Source organism: Setaria viridis, chromosome 7 (genome assembly GCF_005286985.2).
Source record: "Setaria viridis chromosome 7, Setaria_viridis_v4.0, whole genome shotgun sequence".
NCBI classification, from domain to species: Eukaryota; Viridiplantae; Streptophyta; class Magnoliopsida; order Poales; family Poaceae; genus Setaria; species Setaria viridis.
The window spans coordinates 30,983,909-31,001,835 of record NC_048269.2 but is presented as its reverse complement, the minus strand read 5'-3'; positions in this window follow the sequence as shown (position 1 = coordinate 31,001,835).

The window sequence follows — 17,927 nt, the reverse complement described above, 5'->3', positions numbered from 1 at the left end:
CATAGGAATGCAAGGCAACAACACATATAATATCTCCACACCCAATAGGCCATACCATAACGCTTATCACCATAGGGAAGGTCCGCTTATCATATTAGTTTTATTGAAACTATATCACACCAATATTCAAATATCCATAAAAAAATGTGAATGACAAGAAGCTAACATACGAATCCCAAAAGTCATATCACAGTGTATATCGGCACAAAGTAACTTCATCACATCCAATATCCAAACATTCAGAAATGCATATCAATGCACATGAACTCCTGCCTTCATACCCATTAAGGTATGAAGCCACATGTCATGCCCAATAAACGATGCTACATGCATATGGATGCATATGAACTCCTGCCTTCATATCCAACAAGGTACGAAGCTATTTCGTTGTGCCCAATAAACGATGCTGTACCGGTACGGTCGCAATCATAGGTTCGCAACGTAACTCCAAATGCCATGCAATGCAATGCAATACCACAAGATAAATACCATCTCCAAAATCCAAATACCACATAACTCCATAATGAAAAGAGACTAAGCCATGATAAATATACAGAGAGATGCACAAAGAGATTATTCTAGAGAATCTCATGTATGCCAATTATCAACAAAAGTAAACAATTCTCCATATCATGTTATCTATAGGTCCCTTCCATTTTAATAGGTATAGGATAGAATGTAAGTATTATCATTTTAAATATGGAGAAAAGCACCAACTCCATAATCTAAGCCCAAACCATGTATATCAAATAGAGCTAGTTAACTTGAAACTTAATTCTTATGTTTGAACACGTATACTCAAAGACTTCTAAAAACTACTTCTGACTCAATTCATTTCATCCGCACATGTTAGCACTAGGAGACATAAAGTAGCGTGAATACCACACCAAGATCAACATTCCTCTGGTGCAACAAATCTGTCAGCTACTAAAACCACTATAGATTCCATAGAGTTCACTACCGTAGGAAAAAAACATATCATAGGATAAATCACACCATATGAAAAATATAATTTCAGCCTCAACCATTTTTCAAAACCCCTCATCCATTGAACAATCCATTCATCTACTCGCCCATTTTCCAGTAAAACCAATATACCCACTATACAGCTATATTAGCAATAACATATTCACACTTATCATAATTATAAACATCATGTATAAAATTTCAGATTATCACATATAATTATGTGTGCTACATTTTATAAATGGAGGTAGTAAAAATAGAATGTTAAAGTTGTAGCAACACATAGCTACGTTCACTTGCCTTTACCGGACATGTAGATGTACAAGCCTTGTAGCAACTCCTCCTGCTAAACAACTCATATTTTTCAGCACAACAACTCCAAATGGCATTCTCATACTGAAACATAAAGTGTTCATATGTCCAAAACCCCAATATGAATGAGAATAGATAAACTACATCCTTTGTCACCGTTATCGATGAAGAGCAGCAATGTTATCTTTTATGTATCTATTTTTATAAAACATATTAGGTGAAATATATATTTGGGAACTTAAGAGAATAAACTACAACTTTGGTAGCAAAACTATAATTTTATCAGCCCTCTATGGGCACCTAAAACACAACTCAAACATCACTTCTAAATCTGCCTAACAGCCCAGGCACCAACACATAAAAATTCATATCTCCTAAACTATAAAACCAAAAATTATGAAATTTTGCTGGCAGTAAACCCTCTACAAAAGTCTCCAAGTTTTAAGAGCCAATTCAGCCATTTACTAGATGAAAAACACTAATGAACACACCTGCTCAATCTACCAGGCAAACATGAACAGTCATAATAATCCGGCCATATCTCGAGTTCTACTCCACCAAAAATTGCAATTAAATACAATTTGGAAAGATTATTAAATACTCTAAAACTTTATAATCTATCTCAGAAATCAGTTCAGCACCTAAAGTATCCAAAATCCATGCCCTAGACAGACTGCTGAATCTGCTAGGAAACCACAACTAGAAATGAAGTTAAACTCCAATCCAACCTCTAATCCTTTAATCCCCCACGCCCAAAACCTCCAAAAATACTTAATTAAAGGGGATAGAGATGGATCCTACTCTTACCCAAGGCTTCCCCATGAAAATCCGCAAGGGATTGCATTCGAAGAGATCTACGCATCCACGGACATCGATTTTCTATATGAACTCTGAATACTATATATGAGTATTCAAACGGATTGCATTTGAAGAGATCTACGCATCCATGGACATCAATTTTCTATATGAACTCTAGATCAAAAAGTCAACTTTTACCCCGCTTTAAAACACCCGGTCAACATGTACACCTTTTACACTTTCTAACATACAAAGCGTATTTTGCTCAAAAGCACAATCTATTAGTTCATAGACTAGCAATCATACAAACAATGAATTCAAATATTTTATGAACTATACACCATTAATGACACTACAATTTCTAGGTCCTTACAGTAATAATCTCATTGTTTAAGTCTGCCCATGCTTAAATCTGGCACAATCTATATGAACAATACTAAGCATCCTGCTCTATCCAACTAATATCTTTTTTAATGCATAGGCAATATGGAGTAACTAAATAGTAAATGAATGCATAAAAGTGATGCAACACAAATTAAAATTTTATTACCACCGACATTAAGTATATGAACCCAATTTATATGGATACTTTTGTTCGTTTGATTCGGCTGTAGATAGGCTAGCTTCAGCGTAAAAATAGATTAGATGATAATCTAACTTGATAACTGCAACTGTAGTACATAGTGTGACGCATATAATTGAGGGTACACAACAGACTTCAGGATTTTGTCTAACTTATTCCGGATTCAAGATCGGAATACAGGGATTGCACAGTGTTTGCCAGTAATATTCAAACATGTGCAAAAAATTAGCACCGGACCATCTGATGTGCACAAATTCAAGAAACCAGAACATTAATTGTTGAAATGTTCAAGAAACTAGAAACCTCACTCATCAGTTGTTCAATGCCTGATACCTTCCATTCTCATAGTAAATATTTCAACATGATGTAGCCGTAGTAATAAGAACTAACTTCTACATTAGATCGATTGGATAAAATATAACTGATGCGGACACTTCAGCGCTAGCTGTCCTGCTGCTCCTTATAAGAGTGTAAGACAGCCGCAAAGACCTAAAGTACAGATTGTCTAGTTTGAAATGATGCTAACCAATTACATTTGTGTGTTTACATCTTTGATTGACAAGAAGATTTCTTGCCAAAGATGGCCAAACATTATAAATTTCAGTGTCCATGCTGCTCTGGTATAAGGATAATTTGGTTTCCTGATACTTTCCAGTTCAATGGTTCCACTCTACAGAAATCATTGGCCCTCTGTGCTGTTTCAAGTGTAAACAAATGCAAGCAATAACAATAAGGTAGTAGTTACCTGATTAACATCGGCTTCAAAGTGTGGAGGGCTCAAAGGATTTCTCCACAAACCATCTGCTCTGTCCTAGTACAGTTTCCTTCTTGTCAGATTGAAATCTAAGGCTAAGGAAACACTAGGGTCATGCTGTTCTTAACTGTACCCTTTTTCCTATATGATATATACAAGTGAGCTTCCAATTAATTCGTATAATCCGTGCCAGAGCCGAAAACCAGCATACTGTACCTGCAAGACTGTACGCAGTTCTAGTTTTCAACTACTGCAGTACCTGATTGATGACTACCAGAATCGCAATACATTATTCTTGCAGTTAACCACCATACAACTAGTTACATGCTTACACAGTTCCACACGATGATCCAAGGTTTGTTGGCCCAGTTCTTCTAATTTCCATACTATCTGTGTGTACTGACATTTCACATCGCCATCATGAGCATTACTGCGCAATCAGCCTTAACAGTTCCGTGGCTGTCATGGAACATTTGAGCCCAGCAGTCACATAGATAGCTGCCACTACTTGGGGGATCAATGCTCCGCAAGAATTCATGTCGCCAGCATGTTTTCTCATCCAGCTGTTGTCTGGGGAAGTCACATAATAAAATGCAGTAGGCCACAGAACAACAGCACAGCCACGGCACCACAAGCTACATGTTAAAATCCCGGTACCTCCCAACCCCCATCACTAGCTAATAGTAGCATAAGCTGAGTAGCTGAGTTGAAAGAAGTAACTTGTTGGCAACAACCAACAACCTCTATGGACTGAAAATAAATAAAAAAGGGCCTGTAGCGTGGAATGGTGCAAGAACAAGCAGTATATATAGGCCATGATTGTAAGCTCTAATAATGTGTCTACGACTGACACATGCAAAGATCGTTTTCTGTTGTGTTTCACCTACCCTCGCTAGCTACCAATTAACATGATCTTTTGAACAATGAACGCAGTGCCATCCAAAGCTCTGCCCTTGACATCTCTATATATACTCTGTTATTGAAGGTCCCGACTACTCAAAGCTCTACTATGTAAGATGATTATGGGCAATTGTACTAGAATAATGGCATATGTCACACAGTATCATCCAAAGTAATAATCTCATTGTTTAAGTCTGCACATGCTTAAATCTGGCATGATCTATATGAACAGTACTACTCATCCTGGTCTATCCAACTAATCCCTCCATTCTCTTACCTATTTACAAAACTGAATTTTTCTCTTTTGATAGTCCTATTTGAGTAGTTGTCGTCTCGGGTTTAACATGGATGACAATATAGATCCTTTTTGCATGGATACTATTGTTCGTTTGATTCGCAGTAGAAAGGCCTGCTTAGTCAAAACAGAGTAGATGATAATCTGACTTGATTACTGCAACTGCAGTACATATGGCGACTACATGTGTGCTGTTGTTGTTAGGATATGTTTCGAGTAGATGAGCAGATGTATATTGAGTCAGAAAATTGCATGAACTTGCAGACCAGCAGCCTCAGCCACACGATGTTTTCAATGAAATGAAAACAGAAGGTCATTGCCAACATCTTAGTCAAGTTGCCAAATGAGGATGCTCGCTTACCACTTGTGGGCAAAGGTCAACTCAGACAGGAACTCATATTACTAGGATGTAGTGCCTTGTCACCCCATCATTGGCCTGGGAAGATCGATCATTGGTACATTGAATTATGATCCTAAAAAACCGCACAAAGGTGGGATTCGCTGCTCCGTGTTGAAATCCTTGTACCTCTCATGCCTCCAACACTAGCTGATAGTATAATCCAAAAGCAGAGATCGAGAACTAATTTGTCGGCAAACTCTATGGACTGAAAGTAAGTAAAGCTTTAACAGAGTGGAATGGTGCAATAACAAGCCTTATATATATAAAAGCTCGGAAGTAGGGTTGAAGCTCACTCTAATGTGTCTCCATGACTGACTCATGGAAAAGGTTATTTTCTAGTGTACTGCTTCACCTGCCGCCTCTAGAAAATGGATATAGCATGATGCCCCTCTAGTATTTATGCCTCAGTGCTGTTAGTTGAAAATTAATAACATTATTCCTCTATTCGGAAAGTTTTATAATGTAATCAAAACAGACGAAATTTTTTTCAATTCCTTTGAAAGAATTCCATTGTAAATGTGATTGTAAAAGAACTACATTGTAAATGGATCTAAAGATTTTTTTAAAAATTTTAGGGTGATTTGTGACACATTTATAAGGTTGGTTGAATTATGTTGTTTTGTTTATTCTAGCTTAAATTGAAATCTAGGGTTTTTAAAGCTATTTAAGATAGCTAGGAGTACTGCACTCTTAAGAAAGGGGTGAGTCGTTTATAGTTTTTTGTATAAAGTTGATGCAACTATCTTGAAAAATCAATAAAAACTTTTTTTTGTTGAGAAAGTATTCGTCGTAGGTATTTATCCATCTATTTTACTTGTTCGCGGCTATTCGTAGCTCATAAGATTAATAGTCAAGAGAGACAAATAAATCACCATTGACACTTAGAACGTTTTGTGTTTCCTTTGGCTGTTGCTTAGGTGGCAATTAAATATACATTTTTCATTTCAATTGCTAGCAGACTAAGTATCACTCGCATTTGTGCAAGTTCTTCATTTCAATTGCTTAGTGTGTTTACTTGTAAAATAGACTAGCAATATCGCACTCTCCATCATACTTTTGTCCGTTTGATTTGTCTGGATTAACCAAAACTTTCTAGATAGACTCTGATATATAAATTTAGGTAGAATTGCAACTTAATTTAAATTTAAATGCGCTTTTCTATGAGTTCTGACTTTTATTCGGGCATGACCTAATGACCCTATAAATATGAAAGGGCTATGGTTGATTGAGGCATACGCAATTGAAACGTGTTGATATTATTTTTATGGCTTTTACTTTTATCCCTTTGCCCTAATCTCTTCCAAACCCTAATTTATTTGATAGTCTGCTGATGCCAGGATAATCCAAAGTGTGTTTACCTCGACAGGTTCTTCCTGGGTAAGAATTCATTGATCTACTAGTGAAAATTTGCGCCATCCGGAATTCTTTATGCAAAATCAAACTTGCCACTTTCCTTAGCCATGTGAGGAAATTGTGTTGATGGCTGCACACAAGGTGCTCCAGGAACTACACATCTTAGAGTCAACTGAACAAATCAATATCCTAATTCCTCCCAGACCTAGAACTAATAACCTGTGAACTCAGAACCTCACTCCTAGCTACAAAGGGGAAAAATGAATTGCAGAGGATGCCTTGCTGACTACTGAAACAATAGAAACGATAGAGATGGCTACAACGTAATATGCATATCACGTCGTCCATAATTAAGGTGCATCCAGGAGAAATTTAACCCAGTAGTAAGCATTATATTGGCCCAGGGAACACTGTACCTCTCTGTTTCATTCAAAAAATTAAAAAAAAAAACAAGGACTCAATCTGAGGGTGGGTCTTTCGCAGCTGCTCTAAATAACTCTACCATATGTAAGGTATTGTACTCTGACCACTTGGTGGCAGGGATAATTTATGTAACCTACCAAGATTCAACTCTACCAAAATGAAACTTAGGCTCACTGTCAGTACGGCCTGAAAATAATGGGCGCTCAGACTCTGAAAATAAGAGCGCACATACTGATATACACCATGGGCGCTATACCAACTACTGTCAACATTCAGCTCACTTCCTATATATACCTCCAGTTCTATCACGCTAGGGTGCTCCTTTGCCTCATATGTTACTCTGTTCTCTCCATTCTGTAGGCAATCCATCCAGCACTGTCGCTTGGGGATGTGTGGTATTGGGAAAACATACTGCACTAGGGTCCTCTCGACATTGTTTTTTAGGTGCCCATGTAGACCCACTACAATACTGCTTGTGTCGATCCCTTGTAGAGACTTGAGCTATTTGGTTGTCCTGACTGAAGAGCCACTTTCGACCCAGTGCCATCATTCTAATATGTCAAGATATCACAGATTCCCAGCACTGATAAGGTGGGCTAGGTGGTGCTAGCTTTGGGAGTAGTGGTTCGTTAACTTTTATTATGGAAAACCAATACTTTAGTCTTTAGCGAACAATCAAGAAATTTGAACTGGAATCAAAAGAATAAATAAAATGCTGAACCATGCATGATTTGCCGTTTAATTGTTGCAATTTAGAGCTTTGTGTCCTTTCAGTCAATGGTGTGATTACATTGCCAGCAAAATTTTTCGTCGTATTTTTCACATGATAAACTGGCGGCTAGCTCAAAATAAAAACAGGCATTAACTTTTCATCTCCTCTCGAGAGTACATCTGTGTAAATCGAAACTTACTAGAGGTTGCAAATTTTTAGCCTGTGTCGTAAATGTTCTTCAATGAAATGTGAACAGATTTGCCTATCACATCGATATCCAGTTATGACTTATGATTGCTGCCATTGTGGTCTGATACCAGTTCATGGGAACAACGTGTCCACCTTGAACTTGTCTCAGGCAAAAAATTGTTTGAATAATGGTGTATTGTGGTGTGAATCAAATTATGGAATTTTCTTGCAGTACAATTTAGGGTTGAAAACTGTTCTTCATGTTGGACAAAAAGTGGGATATGGATCTCCAGTGGACATATATGTTTCAAGTTCATGAGAAAAAGGCTTTTCTAAACTATTAATCTTACATATGTAGTCGTTCTGATCTAAGTAATTCATAATGTAATGAAAAAGTTGCTACCGTATGAGGCACTGCCTGTGTGCAGATGTATGTTCAATCTGAAAATTGTGTGAACTTGCAGGCCAGCAGACTCAGCCATATGATATGTTCAGTGAAATGAAACACAGAAGGTTACCAACATCTTAGTCAAGCTGCCCAATGAAGACGCTCGCTTAGTACTTGTGGACCAATTCAGGACGGGAACTCATATTACTAGGATGTACTACCTTGCCACCCCATCATTGGCCTGGGAAGATCATTGGCACATTGAAGTATGTTCATAAAGAAAAGCACAAAGGTGGGATTCGCTGCTCCGTGTTGAAATCCTGGTACCTCTCATGCCCTCAACACTAGCTGATAGTATAAGCCAAAAGCAGAGATCGAGAACTAAGTTGTTGGCAAACTCTATGGACTGAAAATAAGTAAAGTTTTAAGAGAATGGAATGGTGCAATAACAAGCCTTATATATATAAGCTTGGAAGTAGGGTAGAAGCTCACTCTAATGTGCCTCCATGACTGACTCATGTGAAAGGTTATTTTCTATTGTCTCAGTGCTATTCCTTGGAAATTGATAACATCATCTAGAGGAGATGCAACATATATTTTAATTCGACAGTAAGTATATAATTGGAAATCCAATATGCATGGACATTATTCTTAGTCGGATTCGACTGTATAGATAGGCCAGTTTCGATATGAAGAAACCACGACAGAGTAGATATAATCTGACTTGACTACTGCAAATCTGCAACTGCACTACACAGGGTGACGTGTATAGGCCAGGACACAAGGGTACACAACAGACATTAGGAATTTTGGTTAACTTACAACACATTAAAGCTTCACCTATATTCTGCTCAACATCCCAGGAGCTCACTTAATTTGGTCTGATTCTTACTGTCAAACCAGATTATATTGGCGTATTTCATGATTGTTCAGTTCAACATGTTGTTGGTGATCCTGAATTGGGACCAACAAAAAACCATTATTCGGCCTTCTGATTTCCAAATGTCCCATGATGCTGTCGGCAAAACACATGAACAAGAATCTTTCAAAAATCCCTTTGAATGAACTTCATTGAAAATGGATCTTATTTTTTAAAAAAAATTTAGGGTGAATTTTTGACATTTATAAGGTTTGTTGAATTATGTTTTTTGTTTATTTTAGATAAAATTGAACTCCAGGGTTTTCAAAGCTATTTCAGATAGCGGAGGTGCCACTCTCTTATTTAAGAAAGGGGTTATTGCTTTTAAGATTTTTTGTATAGAATCGATGTAATTAATGATCTTCGAAATAAATAGAAACTTTCTTGTTGAGAAAGTGTTATTGGTATTTACCGGATTGTTATACTTGCGCGTGGTTCTATTCACAAGGCTAATAATTCAAATTATTTCAAGTTCTTCTGAACGGGAAGTTTTCATCAAATTAAAGTCCTGCCCAACTGCTACCTCCAACATTAGATACTTAGTCAATTATTTCAACATGCTTCACCTTGTAGGAATCTGATGCCTCCCCTTGAACCAATTTCTCAGGTTTTCGGCGCTGTAGATACACTATAACTGCGACTAGCAAGCAAAACAGTTAAGAGCCTGCTACCCACATGGAAAGAGGATGTGAAAGCAAGGCGGCCTTCGAGCTAGGAATCAAGTGTTCCAAGGCGGCCTTCGAGCTAGGAATCAAGTGTTCCGTGTTTTTGAATCCCATCGGCTAACCTTCGTTAAAGTGGAGGACGAGTCAGTCGGGGTGTAAAAACGCCGTACCGCTGCTTGCCGTGCATCACGTAGGTTCTGCTCTAGCCTCTGGTCCCTAACAACCTCCCTCCAAAATCCTGCTACCTCCTATGCCTATTTCCATCCTCTTCGAACCATTTTTCTGGTGTTAAATGACACCAATTATGAAGAGGAGCATAAGCTGTTGTGGGACTTCACGTACTTTTCTTGACACTGGATTTTGGCCGATAAATCCCATAAAGCTCGGAGCAAGGAAAAGAATATTCTGATAAGGACATGATGCGTATTGGATAAAGATTTTTGGAGATTGGTCTATCGGCTGGCAAGTAAGAGGTGATTAGAGTAAAGAAAGCAAGGTTGGTGTCGGGGAAAAGCCCACGCGTAGAGGCAAAGTTGATTAGAATAAAGAAGGAAAGACTATGGCATGGGTGTTGGTCTACGTTATGGTGTTAGGGGAAAAAGCCCACGCGTAGAGGCAAAGTTGATTAGAATAAAGAAGGAAAGACTACGACACAGGTGTTGGTCTATGTTACGTGCGCCACATAGGAGGAGCCTGGTTAATCACGCATGCGGATCGATCTTCTCGCGGACAGGAAGCTTCATTAGCAAGGATTCTACATAAGGGAAATTAGAGTCCATATATCTTAATATTTACTTTTGTTCATATATTTATTGTTAGACAAGTTTTGTACAGGTCATTGTCGTAGGTGATCAGGAGTCATTAGTTTAGGGTATAAATATGTATCCTCTAGCCATTGTAAAGAGACATCTCTCGATCAATCAATACAATCTTTCGGTGCTACACCACCAAATCCTTAGGAGTAGGAGTAATGTAGCTTTTCGATGAGTTTCTTCTTGCGCGCAGGGCTGCATCAGTTTCGATCTCCGGCGAGCTTGTAAGTATAGTCACCCGGTCATTACGATCTCTAACTTTCTAAGTTAAGTCTTATATTCTGATATTCGGTCGTGTGGCTTGTTATCGAGTTAATTTAGATTGCAGGTAGAACTTTCTAAATTTTATCCAATATTTTTCTTGTCTTCGACGTTACTCACAGTTATCGAATATTTTAGATTTGAAAGGTTATCTTCATCAGCTCCCTCGCCTTGTTTAAATGTTCGCAGTTATCAGATTGTATCGGCTGGTAGATCTTGCATGCTTTTATTGCTTTACATATACTAGGTCTAATAGAATTTTACCCCTACCCCTCGTATTGCTAACCGTCTGGCCCTTGACGTCAGCTCGCCACTGTTGAGAACCGATGCTTCAGATGGGTCTTATCCGTATCTCACAGAAGTATGATGATGTCATCGAGCCGATAGGGGTGCGTACGAGGCCTTGCAGCCGCGAGCTTGTCTGTTAAGATTAACGGGTCGAAGTTAATGCCCTCTCACTGTGTTACCTTGTCTAAGTTCAATTACATAATCGTGACATTGATTAGATTTTGTTACCTTAATCGGTTTGCAAGCGGTAGGCAAGAGGTCATTGGTGATTGTGCTCTAGTCTTTTATATTGTCAGATCGAGGTTAATGCTCTCTCATTCGTGTTGCCTTATCTAAGTTCAATACACTTATCAAGACATTAATTAAGATCTGTTAATGTATATCTGGCTTGCGTACAGTCAGTATTAGCCGGTCCTTGTTGCTATGTTCTAATCTTTTAAGTTAGTAGATTGATGCCAATGCTCTCTCATTCATGTTACCTTGTCTGAGTTCAATACACTTATCAAGACATTGGCTAGAGCTGTTAGCTTATCTGATAAGCGCATGGTTAACAAAAACTCCCTTTTATGGTTGTTGCGTTACAATGTTTTATCTTAGCCCATCGGCTGACATAGCTCATGTCACATGCCATTAATATTTTATTTTTTTACACCGCATGATTACTGAATCTATCTGTCGTGGTGTTTATTCAAAAAATAATTACCTATGAGTTCGAAGGCTTCGCTGCCTGTCGGCTCATGAATTTTACGTTTTCCTTGTCAATTGCAGGTCAAATTGACTAGCACGCCTTGCACCACTCGCGAGTCGATTCGGAGCCTACACTGAAGTTAAGCAGATCTCCTAGATCCTCCCTATTGTTCAACGCAGAAGTCTAAGGTTCAGATTTTGCGTCAACAACTTTTCAATTTGCTATCAAAACTTTGAACAAAGGAAGGGAAGGGGAGTAAGAGGAAAAGAAGCGAAAGGGGAGCAGCGTCTCTCTCTCTATGTATGTATGTACTTGTTCATCTTCTTATATTACGTGTTTATATATGCTGTCTTCCCATATCAATATATACCAGCCATCGTCTCTCTCTCTCACTATGTTTTTAACGCTATCATTTAAGATAGCTAGGGAGTACCGCTCTCTTAAGGAAAGGGGAGTCCTTTAAAGATTTTAGTACAAACTCGATGTAATATAATTATTTTAAAAATCGATAAAAAACTTTTTGTTGAGAAAGTGTTTGTCGTAACCATTTATCCAACTGCTTTACTTGCTCGCGGTGCTATTTAAGAGAAACAAATTAATAAACCGCCACTGACATGCATTTAGAACGTTTTGTGTTTACTTTAGCTGTTGCTTTGGTGGAAATTAAATATACAGTTTTTATTCCAGTTGCTAGGAGACTATTAAGTAGCACTCGCATTTGTGCAAGTTCTTCATCTTCAATTGCTTGGTGTGTTTACTTGGAAGCTATACTAGCAATATCGCACCCTCCAGCATCCTGCTACGGTGCTACCTCCTATGCCCACTTTCATGCATCCTCCTCACTCACCATGTAACCATTCCCGGTTTTATATAAAGAGACCGATTATGGAGAGAAACGTAAGTGCAGTTGAGCTACTTGACGTACTCTATAGCACGATCAACGATGCATTTGAGCTTTGCGCGGAACCTTCGTGTCCTCTGTATGTTGATCAAAGTCCAGCACGGGGGATTCACCCTGGCCGCACATGGCTTGTATGGGGCACCCTGCTTGGGTGCGACGCCGAGGCGGACCAAGAAGCGAAGAGCCGCTTGTTGGGCTACGCGGTTACCCTCTATTTTCTATTTTATTTATGGTACCGTTCACAATGCATCATGAGATTGGAGGATAGAGATCTATTTATAGACTCCACCTACAGTTGTAATAAATATTCCACCTGTGTTCCGGAGAAATCTGTGTGACTCCTGAACCATATCACCAACCATGTTCTGGTTGATGATGGAGAGCAGACAGCATCGTGCAACACAAAGCAACAATAATATTCTTCTTGCTTGACGTATAGACTACTCCTAGATGCACGCAAGCACAACATGATTACGTACTCCCTGGAGATAATACTATTGTGGCACGTAACGCTGAGGCTTTCTTGATCTACGCATGCATAGCAAGGAGGGATGCCGTGCACAAATCAAATCTTGATGACGAGGGTGAATCGAAGGAGACGCGCGACGCTAACAGATGGAAACGGTGGTGATAGAGTTTTTTTTCGCGGAGCTAGGGTTTTCCACGTGAGTTTGCAGCGGAATCATGTGAATCCGATCGTAACCAGCTCTGATACCAATGTAGAAAATTGTGGGCTATACGGTCTACCCTCTATTCCTCTGCCTCATCCGTGGTGCCTCTCACAATGTATCATGAGGCTAGAGGGTAGGGATCTATTTATAGACTCCACTTCCAGATGTAACAAATATTCCATTTGTGTTCTGGAGAAATCCGTGTGACTCCTGAACCATGTCACCGACCAAGATAAGACAGGTCAGTTTAATGAGTCTAAAATATATTAGTCCTTAGCACACATGTGTGAGTCATGTGCCATAATCAGTTGTATATATAAGATCAATTCCGATCTGATCATGTGGGTTAACAGCCTGCAGAGCTGATCTCGCCAAAACAAACCCAACTCTTCCGTCGTGCTGTACCCAGGTCAAACATGTACATACATAATAAACATTCCAATAGAGTCGATCTCAACTTCAAACGCCCTCGGCACCTCGAGTACAAATTCCTCGAGTTAGATTCCGCATCAATAATTTCCTTGTCACTCGCATCAATGAATAATTCCACGTTAAAGTAAATATATATTACACCATAATATATGATATGAAATAAATGTTGATAACCACGGATAAAAAAAACCAACACCGCTGTCCATGGGACTGGGAAAGCGCGATTGGACTGGTATTGGGTGCCACGCATAGGTCTCAGATCGAAATACCGAAACCTGAAGAGCTGCAGCGGCTCAATATCCCAATGCCTCTCATGCCAAGGTATTGTTGTAGCACATTTTATCTTTTTATTTTCCCTGTTTCTTTTCTGTTTGCATCTCTTGATTCGTCGTAGGAGCAAGACATATCTTGTCATGCATGCTGGTAGAGGTTTTATAGCCTACCTTAGCTCAACTAGCTTATTTAATCAGCATGGCCAGAATTTTCATACTTCGGCCCTTGCATCATGTTCATTGTACGGTATACTTTCTAACATCTACCCTCGAGTTACCACATTGTCCTCTTGAGTGAAAGTTATTAGAAGGAAAAATGGAAAAAAAATTAAAGGAAAATGCATCTGCGCTCTTCCCCTCCAAAAGAAATTAAAACAAAAAGATGTTGATGCGCAGTGCCTATGCTAGAAACGTTAAACAGAGTCAGGTTTATCACGATAGCCTGTGTTTAATTTGTTGATCATCTGGGTACAAAATGGGATTTCAAACGGTTCAACAACGTGTCTAGGTAAATACACAGCTGGTTCATACCATTCCCTCCCGCAGAACAGCTGCTATATATCCTCCGATCTTGCCGAGACTGAAACTCAGCTTGAAACTGTAGAAAATCGACTCAACTTCTGCCGGATGCCTGCCCCCATGATTGGAAAACTTAGTCAATTATGTCTTCATGCCACACCTCACGACAATACCTCTCCACGCAAAATATAATTTCCTTTATCTGTTGTGAGCTCCTTTACTACTTAGTGGTATTTAGTATAGGGAAAATCTAAGTGTCTACTATTATAGATAATTTAGTAATTATTATATTTATAAAAAGTTATATTCCAATGGAATGATCTTGTAAACTTTATGCTATTATCAAAAAACTATTATACTGATGTCATTTGTGTTCTTTTACCATGATACCATTATACTATCAATACCACTCATGTATACTAACCATACCACAGGTGAAATTTTCAGTAGTATACAATTAATCTTGACTATCAGATGTTTTTATACTGGTTTTTTTCGAACACTAATATAGTCTAGTATTGTGAAATAGCCATTATACGTTACCATATCCCTCTCACTCTCACACACACATATATAGATAGAGAGATAGAACTAATAAAGTTCAGCGAACATCGAACAATCTACACCAGCCTTCCATTTCATCACGTACTGAAACAGAAAGCATCTTAACACCTTACATCTGCCGATGGCACAAGATACTGATAGTTTCTTTTCCTTGACTCTCAAAAAGATGGTTAGGTTAGTTGTTGGTAGTTCCAATCAAACAAAACAGGACAGTTAGTCTATGATAATGGCTCCAAGATTCAGGATATACAGTGCCAATTACTGTAGAACCAGGTCAGTCACGGAGAAAAAGTATTTGCCAAACCTCCTAATTAAGGTGGTTATGGTATTCCAATCGGCAGTACTTCACTACACAGGGAATTACCACCCAGGAAAAGAATGGGGAATGGACTTGCCACAAAAATCCCCCTCCAGGATGTTCCTACCCTGGGTTAGGGCTCCCTTGTTCCCAAACTAAGCCTTGAAGTTGAAACAGTACAGGACTTGCTCTTCTTTACAGTCGTGGATTCCCTACTGAATGGTGCAAGTCTCAATTTAAATCTCCATGTTGAAATCCTGATTCCTCCCACCCCCATGATGCCGCCGTATGAATTGAGACACTGTTGATTGCTGAGGTAGAGAACTAACTTGGCGGCTACCTGCTTGGACTGAATATAAACTGAGGACTAGGGACCAGCAGGGAGGGGCATATATGCACAAGCCATTTTATAAGCCTGTGGTTGTACTTCACTCTGATATGTCTACAACTCTCATTGATGAAACGAAAAAGTTCAAATTACTCCCCTCAAGTATAGCGAAAGTTCAGTAACCCTAAACTATATTTTGGTTCAATTTACCCCTTAAACTATGTTATTTGGTTCAACTTACCCCATAATGCAGTTTGTTATTTTTTTCTCCATACACAAGTTAAATTTTAATTTGAGACTGTGTATGGTGGTAGTGGACATCATAATCTATATTCAAAAATATTTTATTAATTTTTTATTATTATTTTTTATATAATTTTGTATCTCAAGGATAAATTATTTTAGTTCACCATCATGCATTGTTTTGTACATGATCAGTACGAGTACTACACTTTATGGGCTCGTGATCATGCATGTCCAATAGTTAGCTTAACTTCTTGGCTTTATATAGCATCATGCATGTAACCGAAATTTCGTACACTCGGCTTTATAGCATCAACATGCATGGCACCTTGCAGATGTTCCTATGCTCGATTTCCCTTTTGGCTACCACTTATTAGGTCATTTATTTTCGAGCACAGGTGAAACATTTTATTCCCTTTTATTAATTTTTTTTCTTTGAAACAGTGTGTCTCATACTGTTGCATTGCTGCTACAGCATACACAATCTGGATTCTTAAGTTTTCCCATCAAAGTTAGGCCAGAGACGATCATTACCACGTGCCAGTGCCAGACTGCCAGTCAACAGATTAATATAGAGAAAATTTCCTGTATGCTATTGGAATTTAACTCATCTCTTCTATGCCATCAAAATTTAGTCCATCCCCTCAGTGCCATTGAAAATTAACTCCATCCCTTCTATACCATTACTATAACTATAACCGTTAGGTGAATGTGAAAAAGATAATGTTGCCCCTAGAAAAGAGGAGAGATTATTTTTCATGCTATACCTTAGATGACATTGCAGTCAAGAATAATACTATGTTTATGTACAAAACAAAAGCAACACACTAGTACATATTAGGTAGGACCCCAGAACATTTGTGGCCACCGCGCAAACATCGTGCCTGACAATGGGTTCAGACATGCTTGATCAGCTCCATTAAGGTCTGCGTCGATTCAGTTGGGCGCGACGAAAACGAGAGGCACCGATGCGAGGGGACGGGCACCTCAACCCAGGGGCCGCGACGCTGGTAGACGGGCGGGATGAAGAGGCGTGCCGAGGCTGGTGGCGCGATTGGACTCGTATTGGGTGCCACGCATAGGTCTCTTTCTTTGACAGCGGCAGCGGCTCAGTATCCCAAGCGCATATACAACAGTTAGACGGCTACTGCAAGTTTTGCCACATCACATATAGATAGCGAAACGAACAGCTTAATGGAGGAGCTCTAATGGAGTGTCTATTTAACTATTCGTAAACTATTAAATGCACGCATGTATCCATGATCAATTATGAATAAGATCTTTGTATACCATTTTTTGTTGCTTCTTTGATACAAATGAGATCAAGCATAAATATAATGAACCCAAAACAATTTTTGTTAACCATAAATATATTCAAGTATACCATGTAGGTCTTTCATATTAGAGCAGATTTGCCTTTTGGCGGTGCATTCATAAATTGGATTGAGTTCATATCAGTCCTTTGCTGGCACCTAATACTACTTATCCAGGGTTTAGGTGTAAAACTTCATCATGTTTCAGGTCCAGTCTCATCTCAGCCTCTGCTCCTGCATATTTTCCAAGTTTTTGTTAGATAAGCCACCATTAATACTCATATGCTACTAGTACTTCAGTTTAAGTAAAAGAACTAGCCATGAAGTAGGATAGTTTGCTGAGATTTCCTTTGATGCAAGAGCCGTATAAAGTTATTACAAGGAAAAAGAATGAAAAAAGAATGAGTAGTTATTACAAGGAAAAAGAATGAAAAAGGGACAGTGCATCTGCACTCTTCCACTACAAAAGAAATAAAAAAGATGGTGATGCGCAGTGCCTATGCTAGAAACGTTAAACAGAGTCAGGTTTATGACGATAGCCTGTGGTTAATTTGGTGATTGATAATTTGTTGATCATCTGGGTACAAAATGGGATTTCAAACGGTTCAACAACGTGTCTACGTGAATATACTGGTCCACTCCCCCCGAAGGACAGCTGCTATCCTCACGATCTTGCCGAG